Consider the following 21,873-nt stretch of genomic DNA (forward strand, 5'->3'; position numbering starts at 1 on the left):
TCCTCTGTTGTCATTCCAAATCATTAAGACTTCATTTGACCCACGAGCCAATGGATAATTAAGGGTTTCTTTCGCTCGACTGCTATAGCGAACGCGCCTGTCTGGCGTCACTTGTCATTCTTCTGAGGACGGCAAGGTTATTTATGAGTCCGGTGGTGCATACCTGACTAAACTGTGATGCTTGCGAAGTGGCCAAGACATAATCGTAAGGCCTGGAATTACACACCGCGCTGAGATATGCATGAACGGCTGATTCTTTTAAGGTCGGTGTACTTAGGAGGTCACGTACCTGAGAATATGCTGAAATTAATGTTAATGAAATTGACATTCATAATATTTCCTTATGCAGAATGTTCTGATTCACTAACAAAATCTGTTTGAAATATTCATTGTAGTAGTAGGCCGTTTAATGTGTTGAGTTGTTCTTGCAGGGATGTTTTGGCACATTTCGGATCCATTGATCTGATTAGCTGTTGGATTGAAACAGCGGCTCGGGCAGCTGAAGCGTTCTGGAGCTGCCAGAGCGACATGCCAGTGCAGTGGCGCTACATTGTGAAAACAAAACAAAACACATGCCCAAGTGAAAACATCTGGTCTCCGTACTGTAGAGCGCTCGTTTTTTTCACGATTGGATGAAATAAGCAGAACTATTATGCCTCTCATTCACAGGTTTAGACTGGGCTTGTCGTGAAATCAAACCAAAACATAATAATGTGTAAACACACAGTACGGGACATTTGAGCTCTCCCGCCACGACTGAGACATCCAAAGCATTGAGGTTTCTTCTGACGAGAGCCGGTCCAAAGTGAAAATGACAATGGAGGGCCTCAGAAAGGAATCCAAGCATAAAATATGTTTGTTAAATGTCTGGGTTTCCTTCCGAACAGTTAGTTTCAGTTATGGTCACCCCCAACCTCATACTCCCACATACAGACACACACTCATACACACAGCCACAGCTCCTCGGCAGCCCTTAAAACTGAATAATCCACCATACGATCTATGAAAAACACAGATAATTTGTGTATTCATTGCTATTTTAAACAGCAAGCTATTAATATGTATTTCATGGGTCATATTTTTGCATTATGAGTACATCATATAATGGTTTAATGTGCTATATAGTTTGAGGTCAGTAATTTTTGAACAAATTAACACCTTTGTTCAGCAAGTATTCATTTAATTAACAACATAAAGACATGTAGAGTGTTACAAAAATCTATTTGAAATAAAATATGTTCTTCAAAGAATCCTGAAGAAAATGTATCACAGTTTCCAAAAAAAAAAAAAAAGAAAAAAAATTAAGAAAGATTAAGTAAGAAATGTTACTTGAGCAAATCAGCATATTATAATGGTTTCTAATGATCACATGACACTGAAGATTTCTTAGGATCTTGATAAAACTTCAGCATTGCATCACAGGAATAAATGACATTTTAAAATATGTTAAAATAGGAAACGGCTATTTGAAATTGGAATAATATTTTACCTTATTACTGTTTTTACTGTATTTTGTCCAAATAAATGCAGCTGTGGTGAGCATAAGAGACTTAAAAACATAAAAAATAGACTTTCAATAACATTTAAAAAATTGTACTGACCCCAAAATTTTAAACAGTAGTGTATACATATATGTTTATACTATATATATCTGTAGTTATGTTGTGTAGATGCGTAGAAATGGAGACTTTAAGGAATTTTTTAGAAAGATTATTTACTAGAAAGAAGCCTAAATTACACAGTGTCTCTGTCAACAACAGTACTATTTCAGCTCATATGCAAATATTTGTAGATGCTGTCACAAATTTGAGCTAACGTGTCATTGTTCATGAAGCCTCTACTGTTGCTACTACTGTGGCCTTTTAATGCTGAAAGCAATCTTTCACTCTCTACTGTTGTTTCACACCTGTATTATACTGTTTTCCCCACTGTAGTTTCACTGGCATCTTTCCCTCTGCAGTAGCTCTCAAATCTCATTTGCACTTCTGCTGGATCAAACTTGGTGTGAAGCAAAGGTTTGCTGGCCTGTGGTGTTGCATTTATACTGAAATAAGGAAGGACAGGCAAGTGACTCTAAGTATCTATGTGATCTGCATTTATTAAGTAAAAAAGATGGCAGGGACATATCAGCATACTGGCTTTCAGTGCAAATGCATGAAAAAATGAAAAATACACACTTGTAAAAATCAAGGTTTTTCGAGGTTGTAAATAAAACAAAGATTAATAGATCTACTTCAAAACAGTCACCCCATGTCACTTACCGCTTTGCTTACAGCTACTTACTATTTTGTAATTATTCGTGAAACTAGCAATTTCTAAATGACTTTATTTTTTACAATGAATCCTACACTACGTGTATGTAATCCATAAAATGTGAAAATAGCACCCATTTATGAAAAAAAAAAAAGAATAACGAAAGGAATCTCCTCTAACACTTTAAATGTTTATATGATTGAAAGGTCTAAGGTTTTCAGATGGAATTAAGATAAAGCCTGCGTTATAAAACAATATTATGACAGCTTTTCCCAGCATTTGATCTTGTGGTTTGTACTGCCAAGACAATATCTTCAGGCACATTATGAATGCACTGGCCTCTAATTGCTGCATCATTGGCATGAAATAAATCCATGTATACAGTATACCTACAAAACCCCTCTGGAACTCCACGCGTGAAATTGGAGAAACTTCTCACACAGTTTTGTTCTCGCAGAAATGAGGTTGGTTCCGAGGCAGGACCCCGTCAGTCACATCCCACAGTCCCTTTCATTTCCAACAGCCCCTTTTGTTTTAGTGTTGATCTACAGGCTCTAAACTTTTCAGCTTGACATAAGGAATGTGTGCATTTCATCATATTTTTGACAGCGCAAAAGAGGATGGTTTGTTCTCACGCGCAGCAAAGGCTGCTGGCCCGTGTTTGGCTTGGACGCCAATGAATAACATTGTATGTGGAGAGGAAATTAAAAATGCAGGGTAGTAATTTACAAGAGAGTGGAACTGATTTAACGCACCCAATCCTCTCCTTTTCATTTTTTTTCTCTCGGCTGTTCTTCCAAGGCAACCAAATCGGCCGCAGCTGAGAGATGGTAGAGCTCTCTTGTGTCGCCAATAACAAGAGCGCTGAGGCTGCCAGTTCCTCTCTTCTACTGAGGTGTGATGGTGTGAAAGGTAAATGAGTTATGAAATCCAAATGCTGCACGTTTCTCTGATCTACCATGTTTTATGTATTTGCAAGGAATTTTTAAGATCTAAAGTCAAACAGTTACAGCAAAACACATTTCGTCCTACAGTATCATCTTATATAGAGTATGTTGTTCTTAGTATTTGTACATAAAGTATACTGTACATGTACAGTGGTTGCCACAATGATAACTTATTTCTATCTTTTGCTGTAGTGTGTCAGTAGGAAATATCAGTTTTCATTTCCAAACATTAATTTTGCCATTAATTGTAATAATCCAGTGAGATTTTAGTTTGCACAAGCAGTTTGAAAACAGCCAGTGCTCCTCACAGAGATCTGATCTCATCATCATCAGTCTGTCTGGAATGACATGAAGAAACAGAACAAATTGAGACAGACTAAATCCAGAAGAACTGTGGCAACAACTCCAAGATGCTTCAAGAAACCTACCTGCAAATCTACCTGAAAAACTATGCACAAGTGCATCTACGGCAAAAGCTGCTTTAAAATGCAAAGGACGGTCACACAAAATGTTGATTGATAAAGAAAATCTATTTATGACATTAATTTTGACAGCATCCTCATTTTTCAGCATTTTTACACAAGTGCCTAGTACTTTTAACACTACTGTAGATTTGCAGGTAGCTTTCTTGAAGCGTCTTGTACACTGTACATTTTGTACTGATGTTTGGAAGTTACTGATGCATTTCCTGCTGAACAAAAAACAACAACATTATCTTGCCTAAGACGGCTTGCTGGTTTGAACTGGTTTAGCTGGTCTCAGGAATTGTTATTTTAGAATCATTGGGATATTACAGTTTGAATTAGATTTAGTTTTTATATTTTTCTGCCTTAATTGTAATTTAAGTAATTTTATTTTTAAATTTAGTCATTTGTATTCATTTTTAATGTAGTTTATTTTACTACTTCTATGAACCTCTATTTAGGATTCATTAACATTTGTATCTCTTTAAAGGTGTAAAAGAGGTTGCATTATAAATGTATTAGTCCATATCCAAACCTTTAAAAAAAATTGTGTGCTTGAATTTCATTTTATATATGAATATCTACGAATCCTTATGAATATTGTGCATGCATTCTGCTGACTTGCACTATTTTCTATTTAATTAATCAATTGATATTATTATTATAATTTCTTTGTATAAAATTATTATTTTATTATAATATTTGATACTAATAGTTATTATAATTTATTAATATTTAAAAACCTAAATTTGATGTTTGTAATATATCATATACTATAATTATACAGTTTTTTGTGCATTTGAATTTGTCATGTTGCTTTCCCTTCACTCATTAATATTATTATTTAGTTTTTTTGTTATAGAACAGACTTCTGCTGGAGAGACTTTCTAATGTGACGGCTCAGTGAATGGCATTTTGCATTCTGAATCAGCCATCATCAACGTTCTATGCCGTTTTAATGAAAATTCAGCTGCCTGGCCCTCTGGTGACCAGTTCATTTGACTGCCCTCATCCTCATTACCTCCTAACAAGGCCTCTGGGAGCATCTAAGTGTGAGCAGAATGGTAAGTGTGTGATGCTCTCCATGTTATTATGCTGACATTCACATCTGTCACAGAAATGATTCTTATTCATATAAGTACTTGAATGCCGGAAAGAGATTAGAGGTGAACATTTATGCCACTTTGTCTTTGACCAAGAATATATATATATATTTTTTTTACACTTTTACCATCTGTGAGTTATTTTAAGTCCTTTGGTTTAAGAACTTCAGTAGACCTGCAACATAACACTTCACCATAAATCACCAAGAGATGGCGACATTGCACAAACGCACGTGTCTGACTCCACATTTCCTCTTTTAAATGTCCTGTCTTCACTTTTCCCACTGTTTCAATAGCATTGGAGATGAATTATGTGACAAGGAAGGATGTCGGCGCGTTTGTGCGGCTGTAGGGCACACACAGACATGCACTGCTGACTTACAGAAATGTTTGAAACTCCTTGATAAATATTTGATGCAGTGGCAGCAGTCAGTGGGAGTTAAAGGAGGTACAGCAGACAGGTCCGAGACCACAGGGAGGAAAACCTATGCAATTGTGTCGGAAAAATAGAAAAAATACGTCATTTAGGAGCTGCATGGAGTTTCAGGGCAGGCTAAACGAGATGGATGAAGTGGTAGCTGAGCTGTTTGCATAGGACAAACACAAGACGGGGGTCTGCTTCTAATGATCGCAGGGAAGACGCTGGGCCTACGGGGTCGCGCCAGAGGAATTTTCCTAAAAACATAGACTTCATCCCAGCCCAAGATAGACAGGAAAAGAGCGAACAGTCGAGCGCGGACCCTCCAGAGAGCAGTGAAGTTTTTTTCCAGGAAGGTTTGGCGTGTTCTTGTGGCGCCGGCATGGGTGTTAGCTGACGAGAAGCCGTCATTCCCAGTTGATGCTGCGAACTCGCGTGCTGTTACTGAGTGAAGGCTCTCACTGTGCTGCTGACTCGTAGGGAGAAGACCTTGTTTGCAAAATTCATCCCTAAGAAAATTAAATGCTAGTTAGGAGATGACACATTCGTCGGTGCAGATGTTGAACGGGAGTGGAGGGCTAATATTTTAGCTCTTAGAACATCATGACAGCCTCATAAATGTAATAAAATATCCTCATAAAAAAAATACTTATTCCCAAGTGAGATGACTAATCAGCTTTGACACACATGCAGTGTTTTGATATCATTTTTAAAAATAATTTTATTAATAATTTGTGTATATGTACATATAAAAAGATAAATATCGAATTAATTAATTAGTCTAGACATTTATATATATATATATATATATATATATATATATATATGCACATGTATACAAAACACGCACTTTTCTATTCACAATCTGTGTCAGAGCCTAATAGTGCTTTAACACAATAATTGACATAAAATGTAAATAGCATGTCAGCATTGGCACGTTCGCATCATTTAGCATGATTATAGTCCACAATCTGTTTCAAACTGACAATGGATGGAATGATATGAAAATTATGTGAGACATGAAAAAACACACACACTCATGGCGTTTGAGGTTTACCCTGGATTTTTTCGTACATCATGATGACTGACTGATAACATTTTAATGCACTCAAGTACTCTGTAGCCAGTCCAGATTCAAAAATTGCAGATTCAGGAGTTGAGAAGAGAAGGTGAAGGTTGAGAAGGTTTTTTTTTTTTTTTGTCCCATAGATTTCTTTGTTTGTGATTGACAGGTCTTAACAGGATCAAGGCAGTTGGGTGTACAGTGCAGTACCTGGGTTTCATTTAGCTCTGTCTAAACACTCACCACAGATGTTTGTTTTTACTATTGCATTATGGACACACTGGAAGCTCTGCTTTCTCATTCCAAAACAGAAAAATAGATCTAATCTACACCATGGTTTAAAACAAAAGAGAGAGAATTAAACCTCCCATGCCATCTGATTTCTGTAAGCTTGTAAAGACTCTTTCACAAGACTCATGCCAGGCAATGTTAAATCTATAACAAATCAGATGCCTGTGAACGATGATCTCCTTATAAAGTTTAAAAATGTTTTTATTGTTTTTTGTTTTGTTTTTTTCCAGAAGGACCTCATTACAGAGGCTAAATCATTTGTGTAAAAAAAAAAAAAACATTCACTAATTTAGGGTCAAAGTTGGACTTTTTGTTTTAAAGATGGACAAGGTAGTCATTGGCTTGAAAGGTCAACAGCAAAAGGGCTCAGTTGAAATCATCTGAACACCTTAGAGTTTAATGAATTGTGCATATGTGAAAGGGTCTTATGGAATAAAGATTCTATTTTAAAATACATGAGCTGAATAACAGCATCTAAATGGATAATTTATATTGCTTTATATGTTATATAGCGATTCTCCAGATTAATATTCTGAATGTACAGTGCAAAAAAATAAGCAGCACAAACAGTGTTGTCTGATACCCAAGCAAATGAGCATAATGGGCCTTTTCTTATTAGCAAATCAAAAACACCCTGCATCTTATTAGCAAAACAAAAACATATAGCACAACCGTTGTAGCTCAATTTCCAAATGAATGAATCTTATGAACCAGTTTTTTTTTATTGAATCGGAACCATTCAGCATGATCGGTGTGGTTCAGTTCCCGAACAAATGACTCTTTTGAGCAGGTTCGATATAGTGAATCATATATGTGTATATATTAGCACATTAACACAGGCACTTAATATATTTAACGCAGTTAACGCAGGGGCAGAGCTAGGATTGGCCACCCCATTCACAACTGCTGCTTCGGTCTCGTTTTTCCTTACAAGAATTGCGTTTATTTAGACACAGAACCTCTTTACGTCCACATCAAACCAGAGATTTTTCAGATGCGCACTCCACTTTGCATCAGCGCCAAATGCTAGTCAAACAAGCACAGAAACAGTACTGTGCTTTTAGCGTGTGCTCTTCAATTGCATGCACTAATGTGCGAGTGTGCGCTATAGCCGGTATCATTTCATGCCAAAGCATTATAGAAGCTATGAGCTATTGTCGTCAGTTAAGTCATGAAGTTACCAAAAAGGCAATTAAAGCTTCCTTACAACTTTGCATGCATGTAAGTATTTGTTATATGAGTTACGTTTAAGAACATTTCTCTGAAATGGTTTTCAAAACTGTTCTTGAGCAGCCCAGTACTGTCTCCCTCATTAACACACTCGATTAAATTCGTCAGCTCATTATTGAGACTTTAAAGCCCAGAAAACACCAAGCCGACGTTCAGCAATCGAGCAGTTTTTGTTCATCGGCCGAATAAGTTTTCTTAGTGTTTTCCGCACCGTTGGCTGAAGTTAGTCCTCGTCTGCCTTTTCCGGCCGATTTGACATGTTGAATCTGCGTCGGAGCTCGTCGGTCAGTCGGGCCAACTGATCATTCTGATTGGCTGTTCAGCTGGCAAACCAGTGCAAGAGAAAAAATGCAGAACGGACATGCTACTTGGCCGTCGGGTGTCGAGCATCGGCTCGGTGTGTCAGGGCAACTTTGGACCCAGACTCTGCCGAAGAGCCCGCAGTCTGTTTTCGTCGCCATTAGTTTGTCGGCTTAGTGTGTTCCAGGCTTAAGACCTGAACTGAGTCAGAAAAGGAGTTGAGTGAGAAAATACGATCCGTGTTCGATCTACGTTATGTTCAACAGCGGCTGCTCTTAAAGTTATAGCAGCCAAATAACCTAATAACCCAGCTGCCATGATGTCTGTTCATCAAAGAACAAAATAAAAATGAGGAAATCAATAACTTTTGTAGCTTTAAGGATTCATCTATATTTAATTTAGAATTTAGTGTTTCATAACTTCATTTAATTTCTGTATATTTCTGCTGAAGGGCACAGGCAGCTAAATTTGACATTTATTATAATGGGTTTTAGTGAAGATTGTTTTAAGTTTACTTAAAGTAAAAGCTGTTTTTTTTTTAAAGTCTAATAAATGTTAAAATTACTGGCTCTTAATTATACAGTACTGTAATGTTGTCTAGTGGCTAGTCAGTGGTTAAATATTAGGGTGAAAAACAATTTCATAGAGACATCATTAAATTACGTATGATTCAAATCCCTCATTTTAAGAGTGGGATTTAAATAATTTGAACCCAATTAATGTATGGATCGTACATTGTGTAGAGAACCTACAGTAAATGTCTATACACCGTGACCTTGAATATCTACACCAGAACAGGACATTATATATACGGATGTTTTCCAGAGTTAAATAAAATATTCACATAGGTACGGTGGGGTTTCAAACTTCCCTTGAAAAGCCTAACAGAGCATGATGGAGCTATGTGACAAAAGTGAAGCTGATAAATTCATCTGTCATCCAGCGAAAACACATCAAACCCAAGATCGTATGAATAAACACTCCTGTTTACTTAGGGGCTGTCCCAGCAGTTGAGTTTTAATTCGTCCTTGTGCATTTTTACAGATCCATAAATATCCAAACGTGCGCTGCAGCGTAGCATAACAAGGACCAAGAAAAATAATCCCAGGGAAGTCGAGATACAGAGACTGTGTGTTCATTCTGAGGGAGAGGAATTCGATTGCTATACATTAATTAACTCGTGGCTTCTCCAGAATGACAGGTAGGAGTAGTCACCAGAGGGCCGTCTGATGACATGCCAAGAGTGCACTGGCCGGCGTGTGTGCGTGAGTGATTTATGAAGCCCTCAATATGTGAGGGGGTTGTATTCAAAGGCTTGTATTTTTAAGCTTGGTACACATATGTGGAGTTTTCTGAGGGCGAGCCTCTTAAGACATCATTTATCCTTTATCACAGCCATGTTGATAACAACCTCCGGCGCACACGAGGCAAATATCTATGGGGATTCTGGCAGCCCGTCAGCTTCCGACGACTTCCAGGGCAAGACACATAAATAAAAAGGCCAGTGTTTAGATCCCGGCCAGCCTGCCTTTATTCGTTTATAATATGAGGATGTAAAAACAGGAAGTAATAGCACAGTGTATTGAATCGTTTCCTTCCTGTACAGACAGAGCTCTAATTTGGACCGTCCCATGACACCCCAAAGGCCGTCTGTCTTCGCACTGCTGCTGTTTGGTGCTCTGTTCCTCGAAAGCATATGTGACTGAAGTTTGTTCAGTTAGAATTCAAAGTGCATTATTAATTAAGGTAGAATTAATAATATTAATTAATAATTAATAGGCGATTGCAGTGAGTTTCAAAAGGTATGATGTCATTTTTGGTTTTGAATGGGGTTGTAATTATTGGGAGGGGTCTGACCTCAGTTGTTAAAGTTTGACCTCACACAGTGGAAGTCAGACTTGAAAAGTGCATATAATTTAATGTATGCGCTTAACATAAACATGTAGAGGCTATGCTTTCTCCTGTATCTATGAAATTCTCAAAAGAAGGGTGAAAAATAAGTATTTTCTTGTTCAGGCACTACTGTTTAAAGGTTTAAAAAAATAATACTTTTAATTCAGCAAGAGTTCATTAAATTGATCAAAATTGACAGTAAAGACATTTAGAATGTTACAAAAGATTTCTATTTCAAACTAATGGTGTTCTTTTGAACATTGTGTTCTTTAAAGTATCTTGAAAAAATTCATGGCTCATACAAAAATATCAAGCAGCACCATTGATTACTTTTATATGAAACATTTATTGTGAACTAAAGTTTAAGTGAAAAATGTAAAATATCAAAACAAAATCTCAATAAAATTTAAAAATATTAACAAAAACTATGATAGTATGTCGATGATAGTAAAATAACATTTTTCTTGTTTTTGTAACAGAAATGGCAAAAAGAAGAAGTTTTATTTGTTTATTTATTTAAAAAAAAAATTTTATGGTTTCCCTTATTTTTCTGCCTTCTCAACATTCAACAGGAGGAAACAAAAAAATATTAATATATTGTGACTTGTGCTACCAATGTTAGCCACTAAGGGAAGAATTGTGGACGATAACGTACAACACAATAAGTTATGCTAGTTTTTTTCTGAAAGTCGTAAAATGGGCAAAAAGTCATTCGGATTGATTCGGTTGATAATGTTCGAGACCACCTCAGAATGACCGAACCAACATATTTTATAATTATACATCTCAATGACAGTAAATTACTAATAATGTTAATACTAATGATAAAATTATGATTACAATTATCATTATTTGTGTTTTTTTCTAATTGCAGGTTGGAGTTGGTGAAGCAGTGGAAATTTTAGCAGTAGCTATCATTTTCATTTTCCAGGTACAAAAAAAGCATGATTAGATCATTTTGTCATATTAATACACTGACATTTCCATTTCAAAACCAAATAAATGACTCTTCCTCATCCTAAATTAGCATGAAATGGTTATACGATATAAAATGTCTTCTGCATTTCCAAATGCACTAGAAAAAGGGGCAAAATTGAACTCTGCCAGGACGTGGCTCTTTTACAAGAAAATGCAGCGACCGCAAATTGCGCTCAACAATTCCAGTGCTCTTGGAGCTGACCACTTTAAAAACGTCCTGCTTCAGTATTATAAATGCTGTTTGATGGCTCCGTCATTACATCTCGAGCAGAGGAGGCGTAGGCAGCAGGCGGGTGTCCACCATCTTGTGGGGTCAGGAAGGGTCGGGATCTTTTTGATGTGGGCGGGGATTTGAACCCTCCATCACCACAAGGTTCTGAGGTCTAGAAAGTACACCAGGGAGCAGGCCTCATAAAAAGATAATCACATAACTGCTGGGAAACAAGCAGAATCTGAAACATTTATAATTTGCTACTTTTTTTATCTACTTTTTTTCTACTTCAATTAGTGAGCTAGTGTTCATTTATATATTATATTCACCAACAAAATTGATTTTAATAATGGAGATACGGGGACAATTCATACCTTTCTTACTCTGGATGATTGGTCACTAAGTCGTCTTATTTTTCAGCTCTTCCGTGTCAACCACCTGTCAAATTTAGAGACAACTTTTTTAACCGATCCACTCATTCTAATGGATAAACCGATAGAGATGCCGGCAGGGACAAATCAACTCAACAATATGAGGAGTGATGCTTATAACTATGATGGACAGTAAATCATTATGCAGTACTTTAGAACTAAAGCTACAATTACTTGCAATTTCATTTCATGTTTTTTTTTGTGGTCAATTATTAATAACATTTTGGATTTCTTTACATAAAATAAGATAATAGTAAAGATAAAAGTCCCATTCAGGCATTGAAAGCTCTTAAACAATTACTCCTCAAAGTATAAAATGAGGGACATTAACTTCAGCAATCCTTACACAGAAAACTAGTACACGGGTAGAAAGTCCTTAAATGCCCAGGCAGGAGTGGGGGTGGTTCTTCATCAATTGCATAATTCCTTGCTGATTTACATGCAAAGGCAGATGAAAAGTATTCATTTCCGATATTAATCTGTTAAAATATCTGTGGGTTAAATCCTTAATAATAGATGATTACCCACTATAAGTGCAACAGTGAAACTCCAGCACCCCTTAAACCTCAAAACACAACAGGACAAAGGGGGACTTCTTTCCTTTTTTTCCCCCCTCCTAAATGTTCCCATGTGAAGCGGCACACAGAGCCAATGAGTAAATGAAGGGTTTTGCATGGAGATCTGAGAGACCCTGTAGCAGGGATTGATGGCCGCGGGACAGGGGGGGAGGTTTGTTCCTGACAGAGAGAGCTCATCCAGGCTCTGCCGGAGATCACAGGGGCCAGAGCTGCTCTCCTTGCCCCACACGGCCACACGGCTGTGGGAGAGAGAGAGAGATGTGCCTCATATTCAGTCATTGATCCCCACCCAGAGAAACTTAATGCGCTCCTCCGATTTCTAATGAGTATCTGGGAGAGCGGCAAGACCACAGATGAAAACCTCGGCTAGAAACGTAGGAAACACCTTGAGAGTTAATTCTGGGATAGATGTTGTGGAAATCTTAGGACGTTCTAATTATTATGATTTATTATGATTTTTTGTGTTTCTATAACTACAGAGTGGGTTCTCAAGTACAAGTCAATCTATTATCGTACAGAAACTCTTGAATCGGTCATTTTTATGTGTCTTCTACGTGATAGCTGGTCTGTGTTGTTCATTATAGAATTTTGGCTGTGGTTTTTGTCATTTTTATAATTTTCCTATAATCAATTAGCTTTTATTGTGTGCCATTAGCAGGTGGTTGGAGAACCACTGCTGCTGGGGTATCGAAGCGATATTCTTATTTATCACCACAGACGCTGCATAGAAACGCCACCCTACACTTATTGCAGAGCTGGTCCTGATGTCAGTTTATTTAGTCAAGGGCTCACTGGGAAAGCAACTCCTCCTTCGAATGAGCAACCATCCGATTATCAGCTCTGACCTTTAACCACACAGCACACTATGGGACTATAGAATTACAACTGACACTTATAGAACTAGTGTATTTTGCTTTTTGCAGATCTTGTTAACATAGAGGGAAGACTTGGGCAGTGGATTTATTTATTTTAGGTAGTTTCATGTCTTAGATTGTTGTCTCTGGCCTTTAATTGCTCTTCCTAGTAACGGGTCAGTGAGTCAGCTGATCATTGTATGTACAAAGAGATTTTATCTGACGACAACTGAATTCCTGTTCACACAATTTAATAAACCCAACATGAAAATAGAGGAACAGTAACAGTTCAAAAGTTTTGGGCTCACTAAACTATAAATAATATTATTTGATCAAAAATAAAGTAAAACATTAATATTGTTAAATATAATGACAATTTAAAAATAACGCTTTTCTATTTTTGAATATATTTATATACATTTTGATTTGCCAACTATCTTTCAGGGCGAACACAGTGTGTGCTTTTAAAAGACTGTACTTCATCTATTTTGTCACTTTCCAAAGGTATCCCTCAGGGGTCTGTTTTGGGGCCGATATTTATTTTCCTTGTATGTAAATATTTATGCAATAATATTCAAATGCGAAGTTCCATCTGTATGCAGACAACACTGCGTATTTACTGCTGTGCTGTCATCAGCTTCACAAGCACTTCACTATTTACAGTCAGCGTTTGTTATTGTTCAGCAGTTCCGTTCATGTCAGCTTAACTGGTTTTAAACACAGATAAACTAGTTTAATGATTTTTTGTACCAAGAAATCTTCCTGACATTATATCCTTCCTGGGAACAAAAATGAATATGTTATAAGTTATAAGTACCTGGGCATCCTATTTTCTGATTGTCATTTCTGAACTTTTAAGCTACATATTGATTAAATTAATTTCAAAACTTAAGCTCAAATTGCGATTTTACTACAGAATAGATCTTTATTCTTTTAAAGCAAGGAAATATTTGGTATCTACTACCTTCTTACCACTTTTTGATTATGGTGATCTGCTGTATATGAATGCCAAAACATATAACCTAAAAAACTTAATACTGTTTTTCATAGTGTTTTACGTTTTATTATTTCTGGTTGTAGTTATCAACACATCATTGTACTTCATATGAGAAGGCTGAGTTACCATCGTTGTATACCCAAAGAAGTTTTAATTGGTATTGTTTTTTATTTATAAGTCTATTTGTGGTCTAATGCCATCTTATTTGTCCTCGAGTTTTTCTAAATCAAAGTATGCTACAAACTACGTTCAAACGATCTGTTATATTTTAAAGTCCCTCTGGTTCGAACAGAGCTAAGGGAAAAAGGGTTTTGAATATAATGCTACTTTGGCTTGAAATAATCTACAAAGCATTCTACTTTTAACAAGCTGTGTGTTTTATCCTTTGATGAATTGTTGTGATCTTTGATTTGTTTTTTTGTCTTATGATGTAAATTTTGTATACACTGTTATTGGTTGCTGCTTTTTTTGGCCAGGTCACTCTTGCAAAAGAGATTTTAATCTCAATGAGTTTTTAACCTGGTTAAATAAAAGAAATTAATCAAATTATATTATATTATATATAAAATATACATGACTTATATTTTGTAAAATTTTTTCATATAACATTTTTTTTTTTGTTTTTTTTTTTCTTTATTTTCCCCCATGATTAATTAAAGGTTTTTCAGCCTGAGGACACGACGCTGCCCTGCACTTGCTTTTGTTGATTCAGTATTAACTTAAAACCAAACGTCCAGCTCTTTTTGTGGGCGTCCCTCAGAATTAGAGCACTATTTATTACATAAGAAAAATGGCTGCTTTGATGTGGGTGAAAGGAACTCCCGTGTCTGGCCTGAGCAGGTCAGACAGAAGGTCAGCTCTCCCTCAGGGTCTCCATGACCCTCACGGCTGCCAAAAGTGCACAGGTAAGCAGAGAGGAAGTCCTTACCGACACAACCGTTGGAAGGCATCCATGAACATGTGAGGCCCAGCTGTGTGTGTATGAGTGTGTGTGTGTTTCCACCTGGACAAAGCTTGCACACGCTCTGTTTAAAAACTCCCACTCAAACTTCCAGTTCCTGCTTTTAAGGAAATTCCTGGTCTGGTGTTTACTTAGAACTCTGAAGATTTTTTTTCATTTTCAGAAAGCAGACCTAGTGGTCTTTGAAAGAGCTGCCATCACACTCAGGTGAGGTATGAATTTTAAAATAAGCTTAAAAAGTCTTCGACCTATTGAACTCAGATTTTGAGATGAATGAGACTTTTAAAATAAATTAACTGAGACATCTCTCTTTGCTTTTATTAATTATTATTAATGTAAACATCACTTATATAGCTTAGTGCCCTCCAAAAGTTTAGAAACAAGTTAAACCAGATGATCAGTATCAGGTTAAAGCCATATAATTTTATGACTTTGCATTAAAAAGAAACCGTGCAAACTATAAAAAAAAATTATTTAGAAATTATTGAATCTAAAACTACTGCAGCATCTCTTAACTATGTTCTAATTGATCTGTTGGTATGCAAAACTGAATTTGAAATCAATCAGCAAAGCTATAAAGATGTTGACCCAATAATAATCAAAAAAAGAAACAAATTTAATCAAGTAAGTAGACAACACAACTGCCGAGGGACATATCTGACTATGTATATTGACATTATGGAATAAAAAATAAATTTGCTGCTTTTTAATGTTAATTGCAAGTTATTTTACAAAACATTCTAGAAATGTATGCTAATATTGTGCCACACCCCACAATGAAACCCAGTGTACTTCTAAACCATTGCAGGGTTAGGAGTTTGTTAGATACTTTCTCTACATAAAACAACCACTTTAAATTTTATAGAATGTTTTTTTTTTTTTTTTAAGATAATAAGACAGTTGTTTACTTGGATGCATTAAATAAAAAAATGATTAAATATGTTATATTAAAAGTCGAGATAAGGCATAAATTAAAATCATGTGTTTCACATCATTTTGTCAGAATTTGGGCACCACTGTAGGGTTATCATGGTTTCTTCCATATGTTACTCACAAAATGTATTTTAATTCTTCAATATTTGGTGTGGATTCTATATGATGATTTACATTTACAGTACAGTTGGCATTGGCTTAACAAGCACCAACCCAAACATCCTAGAGACACTGTTGTAAAATGGGATTTTCCATGGAAGTTCTGAATTAAATCATTCACATATTGACTGTATTTGACTATATACTGACAGACTGGCGATGCCAAATGTGTCACTTTCAGATTTCACACGCAATTTCAGGCCACTTGTTTGAGCCCGAAACACAATGCCCTATGTGGCATGCCAGACACAAGTCAATTACTTCTTAGGTTACCCTTCTGCTGCTTTTCTTTAAGCCAGTGTACTTGGAAGCCTTTTGTATAATAGAGTCAAGAAGGTTATTCTGTTGGGAATTTCATCTGGTTTCAGGGAGTTAATTTTAGCGGCATGTTGGAGGCGTCCGATGTGAGGCTGCATGCAGTATCTTACTTATTACCGAGGGGGCGAAGCCACGCACAGACTTAAAGGCTCCTGGGCATTACAAGGGCGGCCTGAAATCCTCCGAGCGCCACCGTAATCCAGCTGCCATCATCCATTCTGCCGTGGTTTGAGATGAAACGTCCCAGCTGTCATCGGCTCTTTGAGGTTTCATTTTTGTATTTGTTGTTTTTTTCCCACCTGTTCTCATTTTCCCGATGCGTGTATTGATAATAATTTTACAGCGAAGGATGTTATTTCCAAAAGCATCACTCTGCATCACTGTAACATTTTGTGGTTACTCCGCTGATTGAAAGTGGCACCCAAAATTACCTTGGCCTGGCTGAGGTCATTACGTATGCCGCCATCATTTAGGGGCATGACTGCGCAGCGAAATCTAACTCGCACAGAAAGTATTGTTTTTGTTTCAACATGGGATAATTAGTAAATTCCTGCAACAAAACCCAGCATCATAGGGCTTGGTATGCCAGTGCATTTTAATTCTTTTCAGTTCAAATATGTACAAGAGTTTAGTTTTTGTACAAGTGTTAAGTAGATGAACAGGACTGAACAGTAACTGAACAGGAGTCACTAAATGGATCATTTCATGCTTGTGCAATGTGAATATGTCAAACCGTAACTTTTATGAAGATTTAAAGATTAATGCTTTAAAACAAGACATTGGAAATAAATTTGGATAACTTGTTTTAAAATTTTGGCTATGCAAAGTTATCAAAATGTATTTTTTTAATGGTTTAAGGCCTCATGAATGTAAACTTGCAAAACCAGATGTGCATATTTCATATGGAAATCGTTACTGCAAAGTGATAAAAGTTCACACCTTATGTACTTTTACTGTCGAATACAGAGGTAGTTGACACGTAAAGCAGCTTTTTTAAATCAACATTAAGGTTAAAATGAGTATGAATGCATCAAAATAGAGATTTTATATATAATTATATTTTAGGTTCTATAAGTTTTGTCTCCATTTTAGTCACCTTTTTGACTTTCAGTTCATATTAAATGACCTCTGGTTTGACAAAAGAGGCTATAAAAGGGTAAACACTCCACAGTCTCTCATTTAATGAACTATATTTGTAATAATAATAATAATACAGATCCCACAGTACATTTTCTGTAGATGTTTTAAAAATACAGCTTTTTAAATAACATCATGTAAGCTGAGGAAATAATGTACTGTAAAAAAAATTTTTTATATAGTGCATATAGTCCCATATTCATTCTAGGGAATCAGTTCATTTGGTCGATTCATGTATATTATTGTTTAGCTTTATTTGATGTATATTTGTCTTACCAGGTTTAATGCTGTCTCCCTAATTCATACATTGAAACAAATCCCTTGTTTTTTATTCCAGAAAAACACAGCTTTGATTATATATTACATTGCCCATTGCAAGTTAGCCGCTGTTAGTAGTTTGTAGTGTGGTCGCTTTTCCAAAGGTTGACTGTAGTTTAGCTACTTCAGACGTTGTTAAATTTGTAACTTGGCAAGATAAAGTTTTCAAAGCAGCTTTCCAACATACTGATGCCGTTGGGAATAAACTGTGGTTAAAAGAAATGACTTTTACACCTAATTTAATTTGGACATACACTCTTAATTATTTTAGACTAACTGTGTTTATCACAATTTGTGTACAGGTGGTTTTCAGGAGACACATGGGGATCTGCAGCCTCCTGTGAAGAAAGTGTCATTTCCGTCTCACACGGCTTCACCGCGCTCAAGTAGAGAAGACGGTAGTGCTTGTTCTCTGCTAGTGTTGCGTTAAACCAGTGGAGAAAACTTTTTCATGCGCTGCTTCTGTTGCTTGAGAGAACTTATAAAGCTCTCAGGGACTCGCAGAGACCAAAGGTGATTCAAACTAGTTAAAATAACATCGCCCACCCTTAATAAGGACTTTTTGTGCTAATATTTTTACTCGGATGGGGAAAAAAAGGCTCAGTCAGAGTGCTGATATGTTTTGGTCTCCGTTCAATAATTTATCATTTTTCATTGCACATTTAAATTTTCCGTCTCCAAAGGCAGGGATCCCTGCTGGCAATCAGATGGTCATTTATGGCGTCCCTAATTTGATTTAAAAATATTTTAACACACTCTGAAAATACAAAACGGCTGCAAATTGACACTAATTTATGGGGAATATTTTATGGTAACACACACATACATATATACAGTAAGTCTGATCTGAAAATATTTAGGTCCACTGCACTGTAACACAGATTAAATCACAAACCTATTTGGATAAATATCAAACAATATTTTAACATGCAGATGGAATTTTCCATGTTTTGGTAGTTTCAAACTACAAGATTTGTTTTTCCACCTAATAAAAACCAAATCGCAGTAAAGACACACAAAGGAACAGCTTTTAAAAATCACGAGTCTGACCCGATTCTGCTTGAATTAATGTGGCAATCATATGGAAGCAATCTTTATGGACCCCAGTAAGACAAAAAACAGGAGTTAAATGAGGACCATCTTCTCTCTCAAGACCTCTCATTTGTTTGTATTGCTTATTAACTGAAACGCCTCATTTATCAATGTCAGCGTTTGCACAAAATGATAGCTGTCCTCATGTAAATGAGTAAATCTGACGAATGGTTCAGAATTAAGTGGCTGCGTTCTCATGAAATGCGCACTCTGTCGGTGGACTGACCCCGGTAAAACCACCCACGACCAGGAAACTTTTTTATTTTCTCTCGGCATTTGAGGTGGAAAACTGTCTGAGAACGGTGTGAAAGGGGACGGAGTTGGCACAGGACGGGCCCCGTTCCGCACTGTGTAATGCAGCACAGAGTGGAGGTGGTTAGAACTGACTCTAAGTGAAACCCGTCAGTTTGTGTTGCTATGTAGTCTAATTACTGTCGGCCTGGACCATCTTTGTGCTAAACAGATTAACAGAACGCTGCTGAGAGAGCCAAACCACGGCTCTTCACAGAAGAGTTCGGAGTCAATGATGTAATGAGATGACCTTGCTATTAAGATAAAGCCCAAAGCATGCAGACATTGAATCATGCTGAATAAATCAGTGAAGCGGTTTCATTTAAAAGAAGAGGCCAAACAAACTTCCCCAAGCTTTCATATGAGAGATGGGGATGTTCCGTTTGTCCATTAAATGAAAGTCAACAGACTTTAATAATATCATCTTTTGTGTTTCACAGAGAAAAAAGAAAATTCGTTCAGGTTGGGAAAAATATGATGCATTTCAAATATGAAATATGATTCTAAAAAAATGACAGATTTTTATTTTATTTTTTTGGGTGGACTGTGCCCTCACTAAAAGTAGTGATGCTGCCAACATCGCATTTTTCAGTAGCATAACTGTGTCAGCTGTTATCAAAAATGATATACACAAATAATATTGTATATAATATTTATTGAAGTTAAGTTAAAAAATGCCATTAAATTCAATTCTGCTCCCCACCCCCAAGTTGAAATATACAGCATTAGGTCTGATTCATTTTAGTGACTCACATGTTCTGGTATTTTATTTAAATGAACAGGTTCAAAATAATAATGCACTGATATTTTTTCTTAAAATAATTTGACAAAATATCATATTAAGTTACGTTCTGCTGCCCACCTCAAATTGACATTCTGTTAATGTACTTTTAGTCTACTTTCTGTTAGTAGGTTGCCAACTACTTTTTCAATAATCAAAGACTGTAAATTATTAATAAATTGCAAAGTAAATTACAAATCCTTGGTTCTTAGTCTAATATTAAATCAATAGGAAAAAACTGGGATCAGATATAAGTTACTTGGAGGCAATTTTACCATTTTAACGACCTATTGAAGTTGAAATATCATATAATTCATTGAATATCAACAGTTATCCAAGAATTTAGAAAAAATCCCTTATGTTTGATAGACACTTAAGTCCAGGATCATGCACTTAAAACTCCTGCTTTTGATTTTGTACTGCATAAATGTATTGCACAAATGCTATGGTTAAGATTTTTTTCTCTTACTGTCTAAGAAACACATGCCACGCATGAATGCTGCTTTGTAGCATATGTTGATATCTGTTTAGGCTGACAACCATCTAAAAAACACACACCAAAATTGACCTCCTCGTTTTTTCTAAATTGTGAACAATAGCATGATTGTGGTCTCCTCCTCCTCTGTTTACAGTAGGTTAAGACTTTTTCTCCCTGTATTTGTTATTCCCACTAAAGCTAGCAAGCTGCATAAATGGCCTTAGACTCTCCGAACCGGTCCTGCAGGGCCAGGAAAAAACCCAAAGGAGCCAGACAAATAAAAAAGCAAAGAGCTCAGACGCCGCAGCTCGGCTCTGAATCTGGTTCCTGTCAGGGTACATCAAGGGAACACCCGCAACGCAATCTCCAAACTGCTGCCTCCCCGTAACCATACGTGTCTCGCTGACAAGACGACTGAACCATCGCCAGCTCTCCAAAGAGGACGGCTTTTTTTTTCCTTCTTCCACCCCTTTATTTATTCCTTTTCACCCTCCCCTCTTTTCTTGGAACTGACCCACATGGATGCAGATCAATTCTGGATGATCTGATAATTATGCTGTCAGTTCCAATTGCCATGTGATGAAGTGAGAAATCGGACAGAGGGTAAATACTAAAAGATTTCAAGCTTTCTGTACGTGCGTGGGTGCCGTATTCAGGAGCGAAACTCAGAGCTAGCCATTACTTGTTTAAGACCCGTTTCATAAGCTGATAATTCTGTATTTAACAGATGACATCTGCTAGAACATCACAGTTCTGTCTTTGATTTATTTGCCATTTTTCTATTCACTGAATGACACATCATTAATAACTGATTTTTAAGTTGCGGTTGTAGACTTATAATCGGAGATCCTGGTTTGTGATTTAGACCACTAACCCATTATATGATTATAGGTTCAAATCAAGGAGGTCTGTGATACCTGGAAAGAGCTATCCGTTAGTGTTCCCATTCATCTCAATGGCAGTTCCTCATTTGGTGCAGGACCTCCAAGAATACGCGATTAGAAATCTGCAATCTGCTGCCAGGTTGTTTGAGCCATAAATGAGGTAATTGAGGTTTTAAAAAAACTGATGCAGATTTTTATTTTAGTAAAGTAGTAAATTAAAAATATTAACTTAACCGCAATAATTGTCAAGAAAGGGAAAGAATGTGACATTTTTGTAGGTAAAAATGACACTTACTGTATTTATAGAAATTGCTATTTATTTTATTTTGACAAACTTAAACATTTAACATATTGTGCCTTTTAAGAAAGTAAAAAAAAAAAAATCAGTGTTAAAGATTTTATAGATAATAAATTGAAGAAAGTACAAAATAAATGAATTAAAACTGATTTGACAATTATGTATTTGACAGTTTTATAGTTAAAAAGATGACAAATATTGACAAACATGAA

General features: G+C 36.3%; 2 long non-coding RNA genes across 2 annotated transcripts; both read left to right on the forward strand.

Moving 5' to 3' along the window:
- Positions 1-3,050: 3,050 nt before the first annotated feature.
- On the forward strand, positions 3,051-11,614 carry LOC122141127. The gene is made up of 4 exons (XR_006157561.1): positions 3,051-3,165; positions 4,513-4,728; positions 10,837-10,893; positions 11,572-11,614. It is a non-coding gene; the product is annotated as an uncharacterized LOC122141127 (long non-coding RNA).
- Positions 11,615-16,362: 4,748 nt separating this feature from the next.
- On the forward strand, positions 16,363-21,517 carry LOC122140947. The gene is made up of 3 exons (XR_006157464.1): positions 16,363-16,648; positions 18,140-18,235; positions 21,371-21,517. It is a non-coding gene; the product is annotated as an uncharacterized LOC122140947 (long non-coding RNA).
- Positions 21,518-21,873: the final 356 nt, after the last annotated feature.

The sequence above is a fragment of the Cyprinus carpio genome, chromosome B20 (genome assembly GCF_018340385.1).
Source record: "Cyprinus carpio isolate SPL01 chromosome B20, ASM1834038v1, whole genome shotgun sequence".
NCBI classification, from domain to species: domain Eukaryota; kingdom Metazoa; phylum Chordata; class Actinopteri; order Cypriniformes; family Cyprinidae; genus Cyprinus; species Cyprinus carpio.